Below are 13436 nucleotides of genomic sequence, written 5' to 3' on the forward strand. Positions count from 1 at the left end.
ATTTTCTGCCATGTGTCTAATTATTTACACCATGAAGGAAAGGGATAATGGAAGAGGTGGGATTGGGAAGACAAGAAGGAGGAAAAAGGAGGGAACCCGTATGCTATTGACCACTGGACAAGTCTGTGCTCTCTTACAAGCACCAGATTCAAAATCTTTGCCAGTGAAGGTCATTCACTTTAACAAGAATAAAACACAACAGCAATATAATTTTCTTAATCTCTTGTATGATTTCCCTTCCATGAATTACATTTCCATCCCTCATTTCTTTTGCCTCATTTCATGCCTTCTATTATAGTGACTTTAATATGCTTACTCCTCAATCTCTTATTGGCCTTGCTTCAAATCACTTACTGTAGGTAATTAGCTCTAGTGTGTCTGAGCCTGTGTTATCTCTGTCTGTTCTGTTCACAGCAGAGTCTTTTATGAGTTCCCTTCTTCATTTAGAATGTAAAAGAGTCAGAATAGAATCAATGTCTGCTGAGAACTGTGTGGTTTCGTTTGTTCATAATTTCAAGCAACTAATTGCTCTGCTTCGTTTTCTTGATTAAAAAATACAAATCCAGTGACAGGAACATTGTTTAATTAAAAAATACCAAGTGAAGCCAATCTAACATTAAAGGAAGGAAGGGGCTGCCATGTAACTGAACCAAATACAAAACCAAACATGAAGCCACCACAAGAATGAATACGTAGTATAAAATATTCTTAGACTTCAGGATTCATTTAACCCAGGCCACTGATTTTGCCTCTATCAATACTGAACAAAATAATCATAATTAATAATAATAATAATAAATAAACCAGCATTTTTTCACCAATCCACCAAGAAAAGAGATACATCATTTTGCCATAAAATTTTACAAGTTGCGATGCAAAAGAAATCATGTGAAAATTCTGACATGTCTGTGTACTGATTCAATCAGCCTCCAGAAAAAAAAGTAGGCATCAGAAAATGTGGTTAGAGAACCCTGAGGATATTAACTGGCATTCAGAATTGTAGAACATGGCACATTGAGAGGTGGAGACGGCCTTCAAAAAAAAATCATAATAATTAATGAAATCATCACAATGAGATTTCAGCTGAAGCAGGGAGAAGTTTCAGGAGACAGTACCCATTCATATTGTCTCTTCAAACTGTGAAGAAAATTGGAGGGAGTATAATCATCATAGTTCTATCTAGATCATTATTCTAAGCAATAAATAGGGAACTCAGACACTACAAGCCTCTGTAGGGAGCAGAGTACTGGGGATAAGGGCTCTCCTTACTGAGAGCCCAAGGGCACTTCTCCTTCACCCACCACACCTCAGAAATCCTTCTTGTCCTTCTGCTGAATCAGCTTCTAGGGAGAGACCATCTGATAAAATAGACTGAACAATCAGAGCTTTGGGTTTCTAAGCTAAGTTATTAAAACATATTTTAAATTTGCTGGAGAGAACTCTGGTAGATTCTCTTTAACATAAGATCAAAAGAGAGATTCGAAACCCAGTTCCTCCATCAAAGGCTACACACTCCCTATTGAATTCTCCATGGTCCTATGTCCAAACCTGACATAATCCTAAAAGTGAACATAAAATAATGCCTCCAAACTCCAACTCAGAGTAGGGTATGAACAAATCACATTTAAGAAGTCACCCCATACGAAATCCTACCATGGCCCCTCCCACAACACTTAGAATTAAATCCAACTTCTTAATTTTGGTCGTGGATTAAAATATGCTTCTCCAAAATTTATATTTGGAGCCCTACCGCCAATGCTTTGGAATGTGATGATATTTGGATATAAAGCCTTTAAATAAAAAATGAAGGTTAAATGACATCATCAGAGTAGGGCCCTCATATAATAGGACAAATGTCCTTATGAGAAGAAACACCTGGGGTATGTGTACACAGAGAAAAGGCCATCTACCATATAAGGACACCGTGAGATGATGGCTATCTACAAGCTGAGGAAAGAGGCCTCAGGAAAAAACAAACCTGCTAACACCTTGATCTTGGATTTCTAGCTCCAGCACGTTCTAGCCTCCTAATTTCTGTTGTTTCAGCCACCCAATCTGTGATATGTTGTTATGAGAGCACTAGCAGATGCATATACTGGTGCATTAAGACTCACACAAGCTGCACCTAATTTCCTAGCCCCTTTTATTCACTGTGGACCAGTTCTGTTTCTTTTTTTTTCCCCTAAAACATTCCAATCACTCCCTTCATCCAGCACTAAGCCCTTGCTTTTCTTCTCAAGATTATCACATGGGCTGGGGTGCCTGGGTGGCTTAGTCGGTTAAGGTTCAGACTCTTGATTTTGGCTCAAGTCATGATCTCACAATTCGTGAGATCAAGCCTCGCATCAGGCTCTGTTGGGTTTCTTCTTGGAGCCTGCATGGAGCATGCTTGGGTTTATGTCTTTCCCTCTCTCTCTGCTCCTCCTCTGCTTGCACTCTCTCTCCCTCTCTCTCAAAATAAATAAATAAACGTTAAAAAAAAAAGATTACCAAGTGGGCAGTCATTCTTGTCATTTTGGTCCCTGCGCAAATGACACGTAATAAAAAAAGCCCTTCTTTGTTTACCCAATATATCCCGTATCATCTGCACCTATAACACTGCCAGGGATACAGCCAGCACTTGATAAATATTCATTGAAGGAATTGAAGAAAAAAACAAGGAAGTCAAAATTTAAAAATAAATAAATCCCCCAAATGACTGAAGTCCCCAAGCATGAGAAAGATGGAGAGAAATGGTGTAACATCTATGCCACCATCATGTTACTGTAAGTAAGGAAGGGAGAGATCAAATGAGGGAGGAAATAATGAAAAAGAGAGGTGAAAACTTGGCTTAGCAGAAGACAAAACATCAGAAAAAAAAATATCCCCAGTGTCCCTCACATTAGCAAAGTATTTAATATAAACCTAAACTTAAAATATGAGCAAAAAGAGATGTTAAACCGACAGAATGAGATGAAAAGAGAAATACAGATCTAAGAAAACAAATGAGCATCCACCAACACACTGACAGACAGCACATAAGTTAGAAACAATAAGTACTAGAGATGATAAAAAAACAAAATGAAACTGCTTGTGAGGAATAAAAGGTTGAGGTCACCACCATGTGCTGAGGTAAACCAGCCCACAAGTGAGTAAGTGAGAGCATGTATAAGAAATAGAATGCAAGACCTACCATTTTTCTAGTCTCCTCTGCATTCTTGTTCCATTATGTAAAAAATATTTTCTATAGAAATCTTGTGCCTTTATCAGTACCTTTTTCCTGGCTTCCCAAAGGAAGGCATGAAATCCGTTTGTTCAGTACAAGTCTAACATCCTTACCTCCACTTGTTAGGTAGGGATGATGTGTTCAGTGCTGCTGCTATCATTGTTCTTTCTGAGCTTCAGCAGGTTTGGAGCAGGCATGGTGTTCTCCATGCTGCTACCTGAGTAACTGCTTGGCAGACCCCCCCTTTAGTAACCAGTTTGGGGCACTGGTCTAGGCTTTAGTCACCTGCCTAGTTACATTGAGAGAAAAAGGAAAGCCTTGTCCATTTCTCAATTACTTCAGAGTATAGAGGTATCCTTATTCGCGGATGTGCTTAGCTCTTCATTTGAGGTTATATGAATTAAACTTTCCCTTATGACCCACATTTTTAAGGGGTTACCCTTATCACTCCCTTGTGATCGGTGTTAGATGGCAATATATATTGATCAGAATTTTATATACCAATTCAAATTGATTATCAGCCCTCAGAGGAATAGTACCCAGCAAGGTGTCTCTGAATCTACAGTATGGATCAAGATTAGTTATGGAATTTATTTCCCTTTAGCTGACACAAAAATCTAATTTCCTAAAGTCATTTTGAAACCAAGATCTTCACAGAAACCTGTATTATAATTCTTAGTTTCTAAGATATTAAAATCTCCCTATGTCTTTTGTTATACTTGTATTAGTTTGTTATAGTATTGAACTAATTAGTTTTATCCCAAGACCAAAATTGCATAAATATGATACAAGTTGATAAAGTTTATTATGACTCATCACTATCATCACTATGGTTTTTTTCTGACAATTTTTTAATTTTCTTAGGAAATCATCTCTTTAGGGTAGGCAATATGAAAACATGAATTGCTTCTCGGATTCCAATAGGTAGATCAACACCTAGGCTATTGAAAGTTATAGTGTATAATTACATAATTATATACATAATTTAAAAGTATATGTATGTATATATATACACACACACTCACAAATATGTGTATCATTTACATATATACATATGCATATAGTGTATATATAAAAATAGAATTTCCATAATCTCCCCACATATCTATGTTGGTTGTAAAGATATTTGAAGTAGTTGAATAGATTTCATCTAATATGTATTTACTCATAGAAATATTTTTTCACTTTATATAGGAAAAGGAATATATAATTCTTATATATCATATTTATTACATTCTCTTATATTGTAATATTTATTTACCTCAGGTTCCTTTAGTGGTAATAAGAACACATTATCTACCAAAAAGGTTTGGTAATTTGAAGAGCATTTGTTACAGAGATCTTAAATTAAATTAAGAAAAGATCTTTCAGTTGTAATGAAGGTATAATAAAATTCTAATGAGTTCTCTTTTACTACCTAACTGTATTGAAAGAAATGGCATCCGAGTAAAACTGATACGCACTTTAATCTACATTCAAAGGCAAAGTCATAATTTAGATTGAATCAATGATTTAGATAATAAATGTTGTATGCCATGGTGTATCAGATAAGATAAACAGTTATTAAGTTCCTATTATATGGACTGTGCTAAGTAAGAATAAGAAATAGTTACTGCCTTCAAAGAGTTTTAAATGTAATTGAGGAAAACAACAACATAAAAAGTTAAATAACATTTTACAACTATAGCAAAAGTGATGTTATAAAGAAGTACATGAGTAACTGCCAAATGGATTATTCAACAATAATTGCATGTAGAGTATGCAGGAAAGAGTGCTCATGTTTCAGGGTTGGCCTAGGGCTGCTTTATGGGCAGGGTAGGGTAGAGAACGGAGGAAAGAGTAGGCACTGTGAAGCTACACTAGAGGGTTTGAGAAGGCCATCCATTAATACATTCAACTTGTCCTTCCCCAGAGCTAACATCATAAAGACAAGTTATTTTGGTATCGCTTTTGGAACCAGACTTATAAAACCCACAGAGCAGGTAGAAAAACAATGAATTCCATCTCCACCATAGAAAGGATAATAGTTTACTTGCAAGTAATTGCAATTAGCATTCTAGGTTATTGCCAAGTGTCTGAGTTCTCCTGCAAAGGTAACACATGAAAAAAAAAAAAAAACTATAATTTCTAGTGAACAGTTCAGAGGCATCATTATATTTTAGTATGCATTCTTTTATTCACTCATTTAATGGCTATTTATTGAAGGAATGAACAAAACCAAACAAATCTTTCCCTTGTGGACTTGGCTTCTGAGGAGGAAGAAATGCATTGGAAAAACAAAGTTTATAACGTCAGTGATAAGAAAAATAAGAGTACGCAATGGAGGATGAAGAGGGAGGCTATCTAGACACTGTAGACAATCTGTGAGGATGTGGCATTGAACAACACTCAATCTCCATTCCCCTTAAGTTTAGATAATGAAATCCTTGCTTAAAATGATCTGCAGACATTACAATTTGCACAAGAGAGTTCATAATTAAACTTGTAATAATTTGGTGAAGGGGTGCACGTGAATGTACTTTAGCAGAGCTCTGTTCCAGTATGTTTGAATGTTAACAGAGATTTATGATCCCAACATAACATCAAGCGGTAAAATTGTCACCACAATATGTCATTTTCCCTGGCACCAGTGTTATAAAGGTCATTCCCTATAGAGATACACTAAAAAAGATAAAATGAGAACAAAAGGAGGGAGAAAGGAGAAATGGTTGACTAGACAAAGAAAAATAGAGCAAAAAGAGAAAAGGATGAGAAGAGTAGAATAAGAAGTGACAGAAGATACTCCCTTTTATGAACTCCGACTTTGTACCAGTGACTATTCCAACACTTGTCACATTTTATGTCAATCATTCGTATATTCAACACTGCGGGCCACAACTCACAGGTAGGGCAAGGGTGAACAGTGCAAGGCTTCTGGCCTGGTGCTACGGTCTCTGCTATGGCATAGCTTAAGTCTCATCACAAAATGCATGAAAGAGGAGGGCGACCCTGCCAAGAAAAGATGGCCTTAAAGCAGCCTCAAAATAGCCCCTATTCCAAATCTAGAGCTGGCACATCATCCACAAGACTTTCTTAAGCTGGCCTGCAAGGCCTAAGGAGGCAGGTACTGGAAATGCCCCTCAGGAGTTCCTTGGAACTCTCTCCACTGACCCATGAACGCTAAGAGGCGGTGGCCAAGTGCCCAGCACTTACAAAGCTAGGGTACCATTTCAGGGGAACACAGGAGAATAAAGGTCTTTTTCTTCTAAAGATGGCATTAAATTTTGATACTGGCAGCTGTCTGAAGCCATGTAGGAATGATTTTGTTTCAAACAACAACGAAAAGCATGGTTTCAAAATGAATGTTCAAAAAAACAATGCTCCTGTCTGTAATCAACCTTCAGTCATTCACAGTGGCAAATTGTGAATCATGATATGGATAATTTTAAAAGTACATCCTGTTAGAAATCACTTTTTTAAATAGGCTCCATGCTCAGTGTAGAGCCCGATGTGTGGGGCTTGAACTCATGACACTGAGGTCAAGACCTGCACTGATATCAAGAATATACTCAACTGACTGAGCCACCCAGGAGCCCCCAAGAAATCACTTTTTAATTTTGAAATATCTTTCTGCTTTTTCATTTGACCATGATTTAGAATGTATTCTGTGGAATTCAAAATCTCCAACCAAAACAATGAGGTGCAGTGTTAAGAAAAACGGTAACGTGAGGTGAAAATCTATGCAAAATTTCATTTCTTATTAGTTTAGGGTTTTAAGCTTGGAAGGGACAAATAAGATAAGGGGGTTCAACCTCTCATCTCACCAATGAGGGCAACTGAGGACCAGGGCTATTAAGTGACATGTCCAGGTTTTCATACAGTCTTCCTGTCCCTTTATCTCTCTCTTTCTATCTGCCTTTCTTTGTCCTCCCTTCCTTTCTTCCTTCTTTGGCTCTTTGTTCCTTGTTTTTTTCTTTCTTATGTTCTTTTTAATAATGGAAGAATACAATTCTCCTGACTTTCAGACCCAGTGCTATTCCATGTTGCCTCTTAACAAGTAGACGTATCTTTTGTCACATAAATCCAAGCAAAACTTCTTCTTTATTCCCTCATTTATTATTTATTTGACCAAAACATATTGACTAGGTATTAGGCATTGTTGTGGACTACAGCGATATCCATGATATTTTATACCCTCAAGGAATTCATAGTCCAGGAATAGAGATGGACAGTGACAGATACTTGCAAAGTCTATGTTGAAGCACTGAAGAAGGACACTTAACACAAGCCAAAGTTAGGGAAGAGTAACTGGAGGAAACAATGCCTAGGCTGAGCCCTAACAGAAGAGTAAAGGAAGGGAAATGGAACTTTGGATAAAGCGTAGAGGTGAGACTCTATCGTACGTGGGGAAATACTCATGAGTCCGAGGTAAAGAGTGGTGAGCAGCAAAGAAGGAAAGGAGTGAAACATTTGTTTTAAAGAAATATTCAAAGAAGTTGTACAGGACTGCAAGCAAGAGGTTCACCCTGAGAATAGCTGACGACAGTGTAAACCAGAACTAAAGATTACAGAGAATATATCTGAGAACATGTAGGATATACAGTCACCAGTGTTTGGTGTCTGACAGACAGGATGATGGCTGCTGGAAGAGGAAGGGTAACTACCAAATGCCTAAATTTGGTTTTTAGAAAATGCAAAATGGGTATTAGAAACATTTACAGGAAAAAAAATGTGTGTAGTTTTAAACACATTGGGATTAAGAGCTTCAATTGCACGGAAGAAATCTGGCCTGGAGCTATAGACCTTAGTAGTCATTAGCGTATACATGGCACCTGAAATCTTGAGACTAGATAAGATCAACCAAATAAAGAGTGGAAAGAAGTATAGAAGTCTGGGGAATTCATTCATTCACAAGTAAACTGTGCTAGATGCTACGGATTTATATTATTTTTTTAAAGTGAGTGAAGTTTTAGAAAATTCTATTGAGAAAAGTAAGAGAATCCACTAGATGTTAGAAGGTGATAAATGATATGTTGGAGAATGAAATGTTTAAGGAGGAAATAGAGCTCATGAACAAAAAGAGAGAGAGGGAACCATCGCTGAAACCACATGAATGGTAACTTTGAAAAGGAGAGTGATCAGATCAGATGGACCAATTGCAGCCAAAAAGTGCAGTAAAAACTGGCATTACAAAATTATCAGCCAAATGCTTGGAGCAGAGCTAGTGAATTTAAGTATATAAACAAAAATCAAAATGAATGATAATGTATATACACACTAGAAGCTTAATGAGAAGAGAGTCCTGGTAGAAAGGAATGTGCGTGTTTGTTAGATGTTACTTTTCTTGCTACTGATTGGCAGTGAATTTACAATTTATTTCCATTCCAATTCTACAGATTTAATGGCTGGTTTAAAAGCAATCTCTGCCCTCAGGTAACATAACATATGCAAAGATAAGACAAATACATACAATCTGTCACAAGTAATCTACAGGTATTCTCTAGCCTGTAATTTTTAAAATAAAGTATTTCCATGTATAGTTATCATATTAGTTGATACATGATTACTGAGTGTGTACTAAGTGAAAGATAGTATTCTAGGCCCTGGGCAGGGGGCGGGGAAGACATCCAACATACATTTCCTGTTGTCGAGGGATTGTCAGTTTAGTTTGCATCTTTTATGAAGGTTTATTTCATTAATTTTGGGAACACTACATTATTAGAAAAATAATAAGAGCATGTATAGCTTATTAAGTTTAAATTGTTTCCCCCTTGATAGTAGGAACAGAATATTAATTAGTCTTTTCTAAACTATTCTACAATTATGCCTAGATTATAATAAAAGATTTCTGTAACCAGTACCACGTTTTAATAGATGCACCAATAGGACTTTAGTTATATGCCAGCAACAGAAAAAAATATTATGCAGAGTTATTATGATATTTCACATTGATGATAAGGTTCTAACTATAAAGAAAACAATCACCATTACTTCTGCCAACTACTAAAATAAAATTCAAAGAAACATTATTAATTAATGGATTTCTTAAAATAGACTTTTAAAATGCCCTGTTGATTCAAGACGGTGTCATGCCAATAGTAAGCAATTAATAAAATCTGAATTGATATAGATATTAATAAACAGTATCTCCTAACATGGCCTGTGCTGGGATGCATTAATGTTAAAGTTTTTTACTGTATTGACAAACAGAATAAAAATGGACTTATCATTAAGCCTACTTTATTAATTCATAATTGCAAAATTCTTCGTTACCTGCCTGTGTTCAAATGGCTGTGTACTGAGAACTGCGGATCTGTCAGGACATGATGACACCTGCCCAACTCATCTATTCACAATCATGACCAAATTCTAGCATGTCTTGATGATGGGTCTAGGATGATTCCACCCCATTTTGAATGCCTTCCTGAGAAATCTCAGTGCTGACAGAATTTACTGTTTGTTTCAGCCAAAACCCTACAATAGGCCCCTGAAACCTTTCCTAGAGCAGTTATTTTAGAAAGCTAGCACCTTTGAAATGTTAAATACCACCCCAGTGTTTTTTTTTTTTTTTTTTTTTTTTTTTCAAGAACAGGACAGCAATCTCTTTAAAATACGCTGAGGTAGCCCTGGTCTGGCTCCCAGTCCCTGTGGGAGGATGAGGGCCCAACTTCAGTGGGTGCCTTGCATCTACTGGACACTGCCTCCTTTCATATAAATAGAAGTTTGTTTCTCCTCTGGATATGCACCAATTAACAAGTCACAGGGACCAACCCCCCTCAACACCTTTCAACGTTTTTCTTCTAGTACCCACCCGTCAGCCTTTAGAAGATCTGCTTTTTGTTTTGAGGATTTGAGTTGTCTGTGCTTGCCTCTTTTCCCTGTTGGAGTAGGTGCTGAATGAAACCTGTCCTTACCACTTTACCACCCAGTTTGGTTTATCATTGACAACACCTTCTACTAGAAAATCTTACATCTTCATAACCTCCTCTTTCCCCCCCATCCCCTAAAGAGGATGGCCTGAGGCCCTTGGTCTTTTCTTCTTTCTACATAGTATTTCCCATTTACAGGTCACTTGGACTATGCTGTCCCTGCTATGGGCATGTAATAATCAGAACAAGGAGGGACGCCTGGGTGGCTCAGTTGGTTAAGCAGGACATGATCTCACAGGAAATGAGTCTGAGTCCCGCATTGGACTCTGCTGACAGCTCAAAGCCTGGAGCCTGCTTCGGATTCTATGTCAGATTCTGTGTTGGATTCTGTGTCTCCCTCTCTCTCTGCCCCACCACTACTCATGTTCTGTCTGTCTGTCTCTCTCTCAAAAATAAATAGATAAAAAAGTTAAAGAAATATTCAGAGCAAGGAAGCTGAAATGAAGACTTTTTTGTACATGGAGGTGGAGAGAATGAGTAATGCAACAGTTGAATTTTTTCTTCTTGATATTTTAAAAGAAAAAGAAAGCTATGGACCCTTAGCTTTTAGTAGTAGTAGTAGTAGTATTTATTACCAAGTATCATTACGGAAACCACTAGTCTTTTCTCCCTACCTCTGATGGTCACCACAGATGCTCTGCGAAATGTCTCCAACACACCTGCCTCTCTCATTAGGGCAAGGGCAGCTTCCTGCCAAATGGTTCTTCACCTACTCCAGTGGCTTCTCATGCCATGTACTATTTGATGCTTTTGATACTATGGAACCCTTCTGCTCTTCCATGAAGAGCATGAAGAGAATGTGCTTCTTAGGAAGGGTTTAGATCAAGTTATGGCGAGTGAAAGCCAGGTCCACCCACCTTCCACCTATCTCCAGTACTTCAAGACATTTTTGTCTACTTCCTGACATATCAACAAAGTTCCATCCAAACTTGTTCCTGAACAGAGCCTTCACTTTCTTCACCTGCCCCCTCTGCCTTTTCCCTTTTTCATAATTTTAATGTCAAAATTCTATCTTTCAGAGAGAGTCCATTAACGTTTCATATTCATCATTAGCCCAGGAGGACTTTCCAGCAGAATGAAATAAGTAAACTCTCCTTTTTAACCCCATTACATTTTTTAAAAAAATTTTCTCCTAGTACCTAATTTTATTTGCTGTTTTATTTTCCAATCTCTCCTTTTAAGAGTAAGGATTTTGTCGGAGAGTTCTGTATACAGGCAATAGTTGATAAACATTTCATCAGTGTAAAAGAATGGCAGAAACATGAGTAGCAAATCATGTTTCCATAAAAAGATAAACTTAAAGGTTTTGCAAGTATATCCTGAGATTAGCTTTACCTTCAATTCAGTTTTCCATACAGCTAATATGGGGGGAAAAATTTCCCATAAGAAGGCATATCTTTTAATTTAAAATAATAAGAATGTATGGTTTTAAATTCTCCCTGGGAGACAAGTAAGTACTAAAAAAAAAATCAGATGGTAAATACAGGTTCTTTGTTGAATATTGCCTTCTATCATTGTGAAGACAGTATTCAAAACCCACAAATAGTTCCCTGGACTTGCCAGTCACATAATGGTTACGGTTACATATTTTCATCATTCACTGAGCACCATTAAGTTGAGCTTTTATTAGAATATATATCTATTTAAAGTATAAATCACTATTTAATATGTTGGCCTAGCACAAGATATCCATGACAAGATGTGAAATTCATTATGCATTATTAAAGAAAGTCAAAGAGTTTCCACAACCAAAGAGGAATTAATTTTGCAAAAGTCTGGAGAAGTGTAAAGATTTTAATCTTACCTTAAGAACTCTTAATAAGAGATCGGTTCAAACAGAGTTCATCATCTCTGAAATGGAACACAAAAAGTGCTACCTTCATGAAGTAAAATAAAATTTAAGTAGGATAATACATAGTTTATTTGGACTCATGGTTAAGATAAGTTATAAATGCAATTTTTTTCTACACATCTTAAAGATACTGGATGAGTGGCAGAAAGAAAGCCTGAAGAATAAAGGAAGTAAATTTACATTGGGACAAACACCTACACCTACACTTTTTTGCCATGTAAACTTCCTCATAAGAGGAGTAGGATTTCCAGAAATTTACCATTAAATAAACCAGGTTCACATGTTCAGAAATAGTTCTAAGCTATGTCAACAACACAAAACCGTAGCCACCTCCTGGGTAAACTTCAAAACCACAGAGGTGGTATTCAGTAAATTAAAGACATCATCTGGACAAACACAGGAGAGAGTTATTAAATCTTTGTGTCCAGTAGCCAGTTTCTGCAGCGACGCCCAAACACAGAGAGATCTTTACTCCAAGAAAGAGCATTTGTGATTCAATACATATATCTGCAGTAGCCAGAAAGTAGGTGAGAAACAGAGGAGGCAAGCATTCTCTGCTTCGGGGCTTTCACCTCAGTCTTTTAGGAAACCAGCTTGTATGTCACCAGACTGAAAGGGCAGGAAGGGCACCAGGATGGTGAATAAGACTTTTCCTTTGGGCTCTGCTCACAGAGGAGGGGAACAAGGGCTTTTGTAGACATTTCTGCAATAACTTCTCCCTTGGCATGGGGAGCCGGAGATGCCAACACAACTGTCACTACTGCTGCGATGGCGATGTTGAACTTTTACCGGGAAAAGTGTAGAGAAGCACACACACATCTCAACAACAGCCTTTGTCTTTAATTCATGATACTAACACACAAGCCCATAGGAACACATATATACTATATACTGTCCCAATCCTCTCTCCCATCTACATTCACCTTTCATGTATGGCTTGACTTTATGTCATATCCTGAATCATCCTCTGAGTTGTATTTCCCTCTGTCCCTCAGTTGTCGCTACTTCTTTTGCTTTGTAAAAAGATCAGGAGCAGACTTGCCCGCCTCTTCCTGAAGGAGCGCATGTTGGGTGCCCAGGAAAGTCCTGGAGGCACCAGCTCCGCAACTTTTCTTGATAGGAAAGTGGGGGGAGGGACAGCCGAGGGGAAGGAATCTACAAAATGTTACTAGTAAATGGAACGGGGATCCCTCCGCGGAGTTGGAGTGTCTGTGAAGTGAAGCGGGGCGGCTTCCTCAGCCCCTAAGCCCCTGAGTCCACACCTGTGAGACCCGGTGCCCTCGCGTGCTGTTCACACCCGCACGACCCGCGGCGCTCCACACCACTTCTCTGGGGCTAAGCTTTCTTTTCAGATGAGCCTCCTTGTGCATCGGAGGTGGTGGCCACTTGTGCAATTGAGCTCCGGGATGTCGCTTGTCCTTTCCGCTTCCTCGCTGGAAAATGAGAAAAACCAGCCAATCACCGGGCCGAG

The sequence above is a fragment of the Acinonyx jubatus genome, chromosome A1, assembly GCF_027475565.1.
Source record: "Acinonyx jubatus isolate Ajub_Pintada_27869175 chromosome A1, VMU_Ajub_asm_v1.0, whole genome shotgun sequence".
NCBI classification, from domain to species: Eukaryota; Metazoa; Chordata; class Mammalia; order Carnivora; family Felidae; genus Acinonyx; species Acinonyx jubatus.